The following is a 13,084-nucleotide window of genomic DNA, read 5'->3' as shown; positions in this document are numbered from 1 at the left end:
AGTCCCTGAGGAGCAGTGACCTATCAATGGAGCAGAGAGCATCAGAGAGGTGGATGGGGGACCACAGTCACACACATTACACAGTCCTCCCCTGGTCTCCTCTTAGCTCACTCTGCAGACATGGGACAGAAGAGAAGGTTTATACAAAGTTTAGAGCTGCAGTCCCTTCCGTTCTTCCATCCGCTGGCCTCTGTGACCTGCCTGTCAGTCCTGACCTCAGCTCCCTGCACAGCCCCGACTTCCTCATGTGTAGACCTCCTCACTGATTGTCACACACAGCTTTCCAAGGCTCTTGATCTGCTTTGTGCTGAAACATTTCTGGCCATTAAGGAAAGCTATGTGTGGCAGTCAGACCCTATAATGACTCATGGCCTGAAATGATAACAAAGCCTGACTGTCACACACAGCTTTCCCTGAATGGCCAGAAATGTGTCAGTACTAAGCAGATCACATGCCATTTAGGAGATTGGGAAAGCTGTGTGAGATAGTCAAGCTCTGTTTTCATTACAGGGCATAACTGTAAAACACAGCTTTACCAGGTTCCTTAATTATTATAAACGTTTCAGTACTAAGCATATCATGTCCCCTTCAGGAGCCAGGGTAAGCCGTGTGTGAAAGGTCCATGAGTCATAATGGGTCTGACTGTCATTCATGCTCTGGAATGAATGTATGTCGGAACATTTAGGGTATGTTCACACAGGAGAATGTCCAGATGGAAAATTTCCATGCAGACATTCACTTGCACACCAGAACATGCCGGTGCTAGGATCGCTTTGAAATGTGCATTTCCGTGCAGGGTCCGCAGAAAGAATAGACATGTCTATTCTTTCTGCATAGCCTGTAATCAGGATTTCCACAGCAGAAACTACTACAGTGGAAATTCCGCCATGTGCACGGTGCAGCAGAATCCTATTGATATCAAATGGAATTGCGCACAGAAATTCCATAGTGTGAACATAGTCTCACCTCTGTCCCATCTCTTTCACCCCCTGTTCCCTGTTCACTATTCAGGTGCTGTCCCCACTTTCCCCAGAGCTGTAGTCACTATTTTACCGTTACATTACATCTTATCCTCCAGTCACCTCCAGAACCGCACTCATTATTCTGCTGTAATATAACATCTTATGCTTTAGTCACTTACAAAGCTGCACTTACTATTCTGCTGTTTCCTAGCCTCTTATCCTCCAGTCACTTTCACAGCTGCACTCACTATTCTCCTGTTATATAACATGTTATCCTCCAGTCACCTTCAAAGCTGCACTCACTAGTCTGCTGTTATCCAATGTCTTACCCTCTAGTCACTTCCAAAGCTGCACTTACTATTCTGCTTTTACATGAAGTCTTATCCTCCAGTCACCGCTAAAACTGCACTAGCGATTCTGATGTTATATAATGTGTTATTCTCCAGTCACCTCACTATATTGAGCGTGCATATGCATTTGTTTCTGTACTAAGCGTACCTCGGTACCAGACTGTACTGAGTGTGTGTGTGTTCTTTTACTGTACTGACCACACTGAGTGTACCTGACTGTGCTGAGTGTGCATGTGTCTCACTGACTGTACAGAGAATGCATGTCTCTACTGAGCATACATGTGTACCTTACTATATTGAGCATGCATATGCATGTACCAAGGGGCAGACTGACAACACTCAGGGCCCCCTGCAAGACTCCACCCTGGCCACGCCCCCATTCCACCCAAATCCCTCCTCATATCTCACCCCTACACACAAAATAAAAAAGGAATTTGGATTATATATATATAATGTGTGTGTGAATTCAAATAGAGAAAAAAATCAGAAATGGTCGCACATCTACAAAATGCACAGTGATCCTCAGCAAAATGTATTAGACTAATGGGTTGTTAGTGTACTTGATGATCATGAAGAACAAGCCCGCTAGCCGCGTCACAGCCACCTGTACGTAGTGGGTCCCTAACATCCCTAGCACAAAAGAAGCAAAAACCTCCAAACTCCACAAGGACTTGAATCGGCACAGAATGGATGAGGAACAAAAGGTATTCCACAATGCAGCCAGTTCCACCACCGCAACGGTGTAGCAAATGTAGCAAAAACCTCCAAACTCCACAAGGACTTGAATCGGCGCATGGAACGCTTCTTGTCTTTTTACTAGCACAAAAGAAGGGGTTGGGGGGGGGCAATTATAAAATGCTACATACTCTATATGCCACCAGGATTTAACAGTGCCCCACACTGTGCTGCATGGATACAATAATAGTAGAGAAGTAATTCCAGCACTTACCATATATTCAATGAAGTTTATTGCATAGCATTGCACATATGGTGAGTGCTGAGATTACTTCTCTACTATGTTCTGGGCCTAATCCATCCACGTGTACCACCATGCTAGGGAAGTGCCGACCTCCACCTATTATGAATATAATAATATCACACACTGTGCTGCCAGGATATAATAATGTCACACACTGTGCCACTAGGGTATACTAGTGCCGCACACTGTGTGCCATGACATAGTATAGTAGTACATAGACTGTGTGCTCAGTACATAGTTGTACCATACAAAAGACCCTTAAAACATAAGTGTCCACTACAAAGGATTGTGCCAATCCAGTGTGCCTGCCTGACCTCTCAATTTTGGACTATGCTGGAGAGCCCTAGGCATGATGGGAGTTGTAGTTTTGTAATAGCTGCAGAGCCACAGGTTGGAGTACATTATCAACCATCATCCCTGCAGAACTTACAATAGACTCCAGCTGATGGGACAGTCAGACAGACTATACAATGATATCAGTGACCTGAGTGAAGTCTTCACTGTTGTCTTTTCTTTTCTTTCCTTCTTTATCTGGTCTAAACGCCATGGCTTCTTCCAGCTGCATCTTCTCTGCAGAGTCTGACACAAGCACATCATAGGTTAGTCACTTTGTCCACAGATCCTCATCCTCCATAAGAAGACAATAATCATTATAACACTGCCAGATACTGTGCCCCCTAAATATATCCCTTACAGACCCATCTGTCCCCTGCACCCCTAAATCCTCCTCAGGGGTGTGGAAGTTTAATAAAAAAAAACTACTGGCACCAGCAGGGCTAACTGGCACTTTGACGTCAGTGCCGCCTGCCGCAGCGCCACGCTGCTCATCAATATTCCTCCCTACTCTCTTCATTACAGAGCGGAGAGAAGAGGGAGAGGCGGAGGGAAGGAATATTGATGAGCTGGGTGGTGCTGCGGCAGGCGGCACTGACGTCAGAATGCCAGTTAGCCCAGCCAGTGCCAGTTAGCACCTCATTAGCATATCCCGAAAATAGAAGATTAGGGCCGAACAGCGCGGCGGATCCGGGCATGGTAAGCATCAAACTGATCAGTAATCAAACTGATCAAACTGATCGCTGGTTAGTGCGGGGGGAGAAATCTTACAGTTTTCCTTTAATACTGTCAGTTACACATGTATACTGAGTGTGCATGTGTCTCTGTATGAGTGTACATGTGTACCTGACTGAACTGAGTGTGCATGTGTCTCTGTATGAGCGTACATGTGTACCTGACTGTACTGAGTGGACATAAATAGTTAATTGTACTGTGTGTGCATATCTCTGTACTGAGCATACGTATATAACTGATTGTAGTGCGAGTGAAGTAAAGACCAGCTCACCCCGCTCAGGCGCTTGAAACGCGTTACTTGTATCCTCCTTGTCCTATGGATTAAAATCATTTCATCTGCACCGAGCTGGATTCATCTCTCTTTGTATACCTGATTGTACTATGCATGCATGTGTATGTGTCTCTATACTGAGCATACGGGTGTACCTGACTGTACTAAGCAAGTGTGTGTCTCTGTAATTAGCATGTGTGTACCTGACTGTATTGAGTGTGCATGTGTCTCTACTGAGCATGCATGTACTATTATCTTTTTACTAAGTGTACATGTATACCTGACTGTTCAGAGCGTGCATGTGTCTCCGTACTGAGTGTACATTTGTATTTGAGTGTATTGAGCGTGCATATGCATGTGTCTCTTTACTGAGCATACATGTGTACCTGACTGTACTGAGTATGCATGTGTCTCTTACTGAGTGTACTTGTACTGAGAGTCTGTCCCTGACTGTACTGAGCCTACATGTGTACCTGTCTGTACTGAACATGCTTGTGTGTGTCTCAGGACAGTCATGTATAGACGTATGCTTAGTACAGAGTCTGCATGTGTCTCTGTACTGAGCATGCGTGCGTCACTGACTCTGTCTGTCCCTTACTGGGTCACTGCAGACTGACTATAGGGGGAGATGTTTACACTACACTGTGAACCATGGAATAGATCTGTTAAAATGTCATCCACTGTTATTGTAATATGCTGCAGATTTTTTTACCTGAAAAATCTGCAGCAGATTCTTTATATATATATATATATATATATATGTATATATATATATATATATATATATATAATTATGCCATTAATCTGTAGCAGCTGTACTTTACCACTGTTAAGTCACCAACAAGATGGTGCGGCACAGTGGAATTTCTCCCCCTCCTCTTGCACAGACACAAGAGGAAGGGAGTTGTGAGGTCACCAGCAGGGAGAGGGGTGGGTCAAATTTGTAGCAGCCAATTCTCATTTTAGCTCCCTCTACTGGTCAACAGTGGGATCTAAAAAAAAAAAACTTTAATAATTATGTTTCATATTTTCTGACAAGTGAATTTTTTTTTAAAGATTTCCAAAAATATTCAAAACATATAAACACATGTATTTAACCTTTAATAAAAAAAATGTAATCTGGTGACACATTCCCTTTAAGGGCAGATTCACATTGTGTTTATTTCCCTCCATTTAGTGCATATGCTGGAAAAAGCTTATGATATATATATATAGATGCCTGAAATGCCTAAAAATGGCATCCATCACCCATAGTGTAATATGATATCCATTTAACAGACACATGGTGAACTGTATCCTACATATCTGTTAAATGGATCCAGCACCATAGGATATAATGGCTTCTGTTCTAGGGTAGAGTCACACATGCTGTATTTTGCTGCATTATTTGCTGCTGAAGATTTTCCTACCCATTGAAGTCAATGTGTAGCAAAATTTACCTGCATATTTTGCAACCCATTGACTTCAATGGGTAGGAAAATATGCAGCAGCAAATACGTAGCAAAATACTCTGCATGTGACTCTACTCTAAAACATACATCATGAAAAGCTGCTATTCTTGAGGTTTTTAATATGCCAGTCACCCACAGATTAGTAGGTATCCTTTTTAAAGAATACTGTTGGATGTTATAGCATAGTCTACTATGTTATTCCATAATGTACATCATTCTGGCCAGACGGACACTCTTTCCGACTCTCTTTTTGTTTCAAATTTTTTATTGAAAATTTTCCGTTAACAAGAATAGTAATAATACAATCACAACAAGTCTCATGTCCTGTAAGAGAAAAAATAAATGTGAGAACTTTCAGTACACACCATAAGTTACTTTGATAGAACTGATTTGCATCCCAAATGATACTGTAGGTTATATTATGCAATTCTTGAGAAGCCTCCAACTTCACAGGAAACCGGGTCTTAACCCATATATGTGGTATAAGTCAGTGGTTCCCAACCTTTTTTGCGACTGTACCCCCAAAGGGTGAAAGTATGTCTGCGGGTACCCCTTGTGCGTAAATTTGCAAGGAACTTAAGCGCAAGGGGTTCCCGCGGACAAAATAAGGAATAAAATTACTTATTTTCATAATGGCGTGTGCTTACCTTTATACTAATGTGATGCTTAATCCCCCTGTGCCATTATTCCTCTCTTAATTTTAATCCCCTTGTGCCATTATTCCCCAACCCTCTGATCCCCTTGTGCCATTATTCCTCCCTCCATTTTAATCCCCTTGTGCCATTATTATCCAATATGGCAAAATATAATCATAGAGAGGGGGGAATAATGGCACAAGGGGATAAAGATGAAGGGGGGAATAATGGCACAAGGTGATTAAAATTAAGGGGGGAATAATGGAACAAGGGGATTAAAATAATGGCACAAGGGGATTAAGATGGGGGGATATGGCACAAGGGGATTAAAATGAAGGGGGGAATAATGGCACAAGGGGATTAAGATGGGGGTAGGGATAACGGCAAAAGGGTATCAGAGGGAAGGGGGAATTATGGCACAGGGGGATTAAGATGGAGGGGGTAATAATTACCCCCCCCCCCTCCATCTTAATCCCCTGTGCCAGTATTCCCTCCTCCATCTTTATCCCCTTGTGCCATTATTCCCCCCTCCCTCTGATCCATTATTGCCATTATTACCCCTCCATCTTAATGCCCTTGTGCCATTATTTCCCTCCCCCCCCCCCTCCGATCCCACTGGGCATATATATATATATATATATATATATATAGATAGATATAGATATATATATATATATAAAGAGTATACAAAAAAAGAAGATTGCAGCAGCACACATTGGTCAAAATTTTTTGTCTCTTAGCGCACTTTTTGATCAAAACGTGTCCCCCATCCACCACAGGGAGGTGGCCTCATTTAGGATGGGACCCTAACACAAATTCTGAGCCTAACACTAATATCCACTCACCTCTTGGGCATATAGCCTCTGACTGGGTGACATGCTGGATCCATTAACAATATAAAACACCACCTGTGAAAAAGGGGGAGGGGTGCACAGCTAAAGAGGGTGCCATTCCCCCTAAGTTGTACAAACAAGCAAAAAGAAAAATAGCCAGCACAACATATATATAGATATACAATAACATCCCTCCCTCCCATACACTTTTTTTTTTTTTTTTTTATTTTTTTTTAACATTACCCTGCCTGTTCGGGTATACGGCACTCCCAGAGCCCCGTTCCCAGAGTCCCGTTTGGCGGGGTGACGTCCTCCTGCGCTGTGAAGCACCTCCGCACAACATCAGGGGACGTCACACGTCTGCCTGGCAACCACGCAGCTCCTGTAAAGTATCTGCGGCTGGAGCTGCGGCCGCAGTACTTTACAAAGAGCAATGGTCAGCGCATTACGTACACCCCACAACCTGTGGCGTACCCCTAGGGGTATGCGTACCACTGGTTGAGAACCCCTGGTATAGGGGGTGCACATAAAAACTCAGAATAAACTGTAGAATATAACATAGGGGGAATACAGGGAAGGGAAAGGGACATCTGCTAAAAACAGTTGCAAACTTAAGTAGTTGACAAAGCAGATAAGGATTTTGCCCATGGTTGCCAATTAGTCAAAATCCGTTGGCTGCTGTCTGTGTTAAAGGCCACTGCCCGTTCACTAAGGAAGGACTGTTGTAACAGATCGATAAGCTCTGTGGAACTAGGAGGAACTGTTGACTTCCAATGTCTGGTGATAACTAATTTGGCCAACACCAGAATTTTACAGGTTATGGGTCTGAGGGAGTGGGGAATATCACTTATTCCTATCAGCAGAAGAGCCAATGATGGAGTTCGTTTAATATGGCATCCACACATGTCTTGCAACAGAGTTTCTACGCTACCCCAGTATGACCTCAGAATTGGGTAGGACCCCAAGATATGAGAGATTGTTTCCCGTTCACCGCATTGTCTCCAGCAACAAGGAGGAGTGTCAGGGTATATGGTTTGTAATCTATCGGGGGTTAAATACCATCTGAATCTGGTTTTAATAGCTGCCTCTAGCTGAGTAACACAAGGTAGGGATTTACGGGACCATTCGAATGCTTTGTGCCAGTCATGGGTAGAGATAGAACAGGAGAGGTATCTTTCCCATGCTTTAATAGGGGCATAAGAGGAAAGAGGGTTTGTGGATTCTAGGAGATTATATATTGGATGGAGGCCTTTGCGATTTTGAGTAATAATGTTATAAATGTTATAATGTTTTAGAGTGTGTTTGGATATAATGTCTTATCTGTAGGTATTTATAAAAATCACACGCTGGCAATGAATAATTGGTGCATGAGTGTTCAAATAAAGATATGATATTGTCATGGAATAGTTGAGTAATTTTAGTCAGACCTTTAGCTATCCAGGTGGAAAAATCTAATTCCGGGATGGCTTTCATCAAAAGGTGTAAGGGAAAACCAGAAGGGAACTTCAATTGAAGTTTGCCAGTCGCCTCATGTAGAGGCGACCAACAATTCAGACCAGCTTGTGTGAAAGGAGAGATATCAGGAGGGGGAGCTAATTTCCATGGAAATAAGAATAGTAAAGATTTGCCATCAATGGATGAGCACATATGCATCTCTAGTTGGGCCCAAAGTGGAAGTGAGTTTGTATTCCAAAAAGCAGTTAGTTGGGATATAAGTGTAGCTCTGTAATATCTGCGCAATCAGGAAGGCCGATCCCTCCTTTGTCCTTAGTAATCCAAAGACTCACAGACTGTACGTCTGCCATTTTTTCATATATATTTTGACATGTGTCTCGTAGCTTGATCTGTCACACCCCCTCCCATAGGCTTGCATTGAGGGGGCGGAGCGTGATGTCACAATACTCCGGCCCCGTCAACGGCAGTCATCAGACCCGGAGCGAACATGATCCGGGGGCTCATGGTAACGGAGTGCTGCGGGACCCCTGCGATCAGGCATCTTATCCCCTATCCTTTGAATAGGGGATAAGATGTTTTAGCGATGGAGTACCCCTTTAAATTCTCCTGTTAACCCCTTAAGGACCAAGGACGTACCGGTACGTCCTTGGTCCTGTTCTTCTGATATAACGCGGGGTTACACAGTAACCCCGCGTCATATCATGGCGGGCCCGGCGTCATAGTGAAGCCGGGACCCGCCACTAATAGCGCGCAGCGCCGATCGCGGCGCCACGCGCTATTAACCCTTTAGCCGCGCGCTCAGAGCTGAGCCGCGCGGCTAAAAGTGAAAGTGAAAGTTCCCGACTAGCTCAGTCGGGCTGTTCGGGATAGCCGCGGCTAATCGCGGCATCCCGAACAGCTGACAGGACAGCGGGAGGGCCCCTTCCTGCCTCCTCGCTGTCCGATCGCCGAATGACTGCTCAGTGCCTGAGATCCAGGCATGAGCAGTCATGCGGCAGAATCGTTGATCACTGGTTTCTTATGAGAAACCAGTGATCAACATAGAAGATCAGTGTGTGCAGTGTTATAGGTCCCTATGGGACCTATAACACTGCAAAAAAAAAGTGAAAAAAAAAAGTGAATAAAGATCATTTAACTCCTCCCCTATTAAAAGTTTGAATCACCCCCCTTTTCCAATAAAAAAAAAAAACACAGTGTAAATAAAAATAAAAATAAACATATGTGGTATCACCGCGTGCGGAAATGTCCGAATTATAAAAATATATCATTAATTAAACCGCTCGGTCAATGGCGTGCGCGCAAAAAAATTCCAAAGTCCAAAATAGTGCATTTTTGGTCACTTTTTATATCATTTAAAAATGAATAAAAAGTGATCAATAAGTCCTATCAATGCAAAAATGGTACCGTTAAAAACTTCAGATCACGGCGCAAAAAATGAGCCCTCATACCGCCCCATACACGGAAAAATAAAAAAGTTATAGGGGTCAGAAGATGACAATTTTAAACGTATTAATTTTCCTGCATGTAGTTATGATTTTTTCCAGAAGTCCGACAAAATCAAACCTATATAAGTAGGGTATAATTTTAATCGTATGGACCTACAGAATACATATCAGGTGTCATTTTTACCAAAAAATGTACTACGTAGAAACGGAAGCCCCCAAAAGTTACAAAACAGCGTTTTTTTTTTTCAATTTTGTCGCACAATGATTTTTTTTCCCGCTTCACCATAGATTTTTGGGCAAAATGACTGATGTCATTACAAAGTAGAATTGGTGGCGCAAAAAATAAGCCATCATATGGATTTTTAGGTGTAAATTTGAAAGAGTTATGATTTTTTAAAGGCAAGGAGCAAAAAATGAAAATGCAAAAAACGGAAAAACCTCCGGTCCTTAAGGGGTTAAGAGTAGGTGACCTTGCTGGTGTTTATTCACAATTCTGAAGACCTTCCTCAAAAAGCGGATCTGATGCCGATTAGGAGTGTAAACAGACATAATGGTATATTTAACATTGTTAAGCAAACACGTTAAAAGCACATAGCGATCTTGTGGGTCAATAACTGTATTGATTAATTGAAAGGCAACCGTGCTTTTAATTGCTATAAATACCCCACAGGACTTGGATGTGTAATGGGAATGAAATATATGAGGGAAATTAGCATTTTTAACACGAAATGCATCAGTTGACAGCAAATTTGTTTCTTGCACGCACAATATATCACAAGAGGCCAATTTGGCCTCAGACCATATATATGAACGTTTTTGTGGAGCATTGAGACCATTGATATTTATAGATAATACTTTAAGTACCATTGTAAAAGCAAGGATAGCATACATATGGCAACCAATTAAACATTACATAGACGGAAGATGATTTCAGCAGCAGGTAGGATGTTCTTGAGAACTGCAGATGTCTGAAAGACAAAAAAGGGGAAGGGGAGGAGGGAAAACAAACAAAGAAGAAAAAACAGGGCTCCAAATAAATACCATAGCGAAAAGTTCTGGAAAAGATGATTGTTGTCATCATTCAGTGTAAAAAGTGGGAAAATGTGTCACTTCAGGGGAAAAAGTGTCACTTGCAAGCTGATCTGGTAGTGTTGAAGTACTGGAACTGGAGTCCCAATGATTTTCAGCGGTAGCTTCCTTTGTGCCCTCCAGCCACCCTCAATTCCAAATGAGTTCTTGCAGGTGGAGATGCCACTCTGGATTCTGGTATGTCCACTGTTATGCCCCAGGAACGGAGCACTTTGGCGCCTTCAGCTACAGAACTGATAACATAAGAGGTATCATCCTGTTGGATAATGAGACGTGTCGGATATCCCCACTTGTAAAGCACTTTCTTATTTCGTAGCGCTGCAGTGATAGGACCCAATTGGCGTCTGAGTTGTAATGTGGCGGTGGACAAGTCTGTGTACAAGGATATCATATTAAAGTGCTCTGGAATAACCGTGCGATCTCTGGATTTCACCATTATAGCTTCTTTTATGTGAAAAAAATGTACCCTTGCAAGTACGTTGTGTGGTACTTCGTCAGATAAGTGTTTTGGCCGGGGTACTTTGTGCGCTCTGTCCAAGAGTAGGTCTTTAGGGGAGACCTCAGGAAGGAGTGAGCCCATAAATTCTCCCAGATAGGTGAATAAATCTTTAGCTGCTATATTCTCCGGAATGCCCCTGAATTTTATATTGTTGCGTCTTGAGTAGTCCTCGAGATCGGAGACTTTTGCTTTAAGATCAAAGAAGTCACCTTCAAGGTCATAATGGGCATCGATCAGATTGTTATGAGTCAATGCAAACTCCGCCATTTTATGCTCTGTATGATCCAACCTAGTTTCCACCTCAGCTATGGCAGAGCGAAGAGGCTATATTGTCTGAGCCAGGTGAGTGGCTATGGACGAGTTCAGCATAAGTAACATGCAGTTTAATGTTACTTCGGTCACAGGGACATCAGAGGCAGGAATAGAGCCATCTGCTGAGAGAGTCAGGGAGTCTTCAGGCTCTGTAAGGAGGGCTTCACCCTCTATAGTGGACTCTAATCTCGGACATTGTTTTAGAGGGCTATCAGATGCAGGAGAACTTGGGGCCGAGACACAAGCGTCATATTTGTTCTGAGATGAGCAGTGGGATGAGGAGCTATCCCTCCGGAGAATCTCTAGAGCATCTGCCAATTCCTCCCCAATGCGAGGGGACCGGCGTAGAGAGGAACTACGCTGGGAATCAGGCTGCTGATGCCTTTTACTAGCGCTGGAAGGCGCCTAAGGAGACTTATGGGGAGTCTGCCTGGGGGAGCATAGAAGTCGGTAAGCTTTTTCAGCTTATTGTTCGTTTTACCTCTCTGGCGGGTGGACATGTTGTGGAGGAGGGTTTCCAAGGGTAGATGGTTGTCGGGAGAAACTGGTGCAGAGGCTCAGGTCACTGGTTCAGTTGCATATAGCTGGAGCTCTAGGATCAAGCAGCTATCTCGCTCCGCGGCCAAGCCACATCCCCCTCTTTTCTACTCTCTTTACTGATGTACACACTAAACAGACATTATAGACATGATGTGAACCTCCTCTTATGCAGGGTCACAATGAGCAACCGATTTGTCTTTTTTGTGTTATGTTTCCATTTAGGTTGGCAACACCCCTTTAGGCACAAATACATTTAAATCAATAGAGAGTACTTCATATGTCTAGAGATTTAATTCTATTCTATAAATTATATTCCAGCAATTACAATGCATTCAGGAAGTCTTCAGACCATTTGATGTTTTTTCACATTTAGTCATGTTGCAGGCTTGTGCTAAAAAAAAAGTCAAGTTTTCCTCCATCATTCGGCACAATACCCTATAGGGACAAACTGAAAACAGAATGTAAGAAAGAATGTTAGAAATCTTTGCTAATTTATTAAAAAGGAAAAACTAAAATATTGCATTGACATAAGTATTCAGACCCTTAACTCTGACCCATACTTTGTTCAAGCACCTTTTGGCAGCGATTTCAGCCTCCAGTCTTCCTGGAGATTATGCCACAAGGTTTATATACCAGTATGCAGACCAGTATATGGAGGGTTACTTCACGTTTGTCAACCCATAGACTACCATACAGACAATCCAAAAATACCCATTGTTTCCCATATGCCTAAAAACCCATAAGCTTTATTATACAATTTCACACACTTAAGTTTAAAAAACCTAGTCCTAGTCTCCTATCTGAGTTAAATGTGATGGATTGTAAATAGGGTCACCTGACCTCACAACAACAAGATATGATACATTAGATGCATGTACCTGCAGTGTACATGCTGCCCTCCAGGAGCTATGCACTTTATTAAAACTTGTCACTTAGCCCCCCTCAACATGTTTTGCCACAATACAGTGGCTCTGTCAAGAGGCCCGCTGCCATCTGCACACAGGATTTTTGGAGCTTAGCTAGACTCACCATTGGCTTCTTGGTCATCTGTCTTCCCAAGGCCCTTACCCCCATTTACTTATTTTGGTGTCGTGGCCAACTCTAGGAAGAGTCCTGTTGGTTCCCTTTAAGAATTATAGAAACCACTGTGCTGTTGGGAACTTTCAGTGCATCAGAAATGTTTTTGTATCTTTCT

General features: G+C 42.9%; 1 protein-coding gene across 3 annotated transcripts in view; it reads left to right on the top strand.

The window, feature by feature from the left end:
- The window catches only part of PLXNC1 (plexin C1), a 155,071-nt gene that overhangs the window by 84,041 nt on the left and 57,946 nt on the right, over positions 1 to 13,084 (top strand). The gene's annotated exons all lie outside the window — the stretch shown is intronic.

Source organism: Hyla sarda, chromosome 4 (genome assembly GCF_029499605.1).
Source record: "Hyla sarda isolate aHylSar1 chromosome 4, aHylSar1.hap1, whole genome shotgun sequence".
In the NCBI taxonomy this organism is placed as follows: Eukaryota; Metazoa; Chordata; class Amphibia; order Anura; family Hylidae; genus Hyla; species Hyla sarda.
The sequence above is the reverse complement of the archived record's forward strand: the minus strand, read 5'-3'. Positions and strand labels throughout refer to the sequence as shown.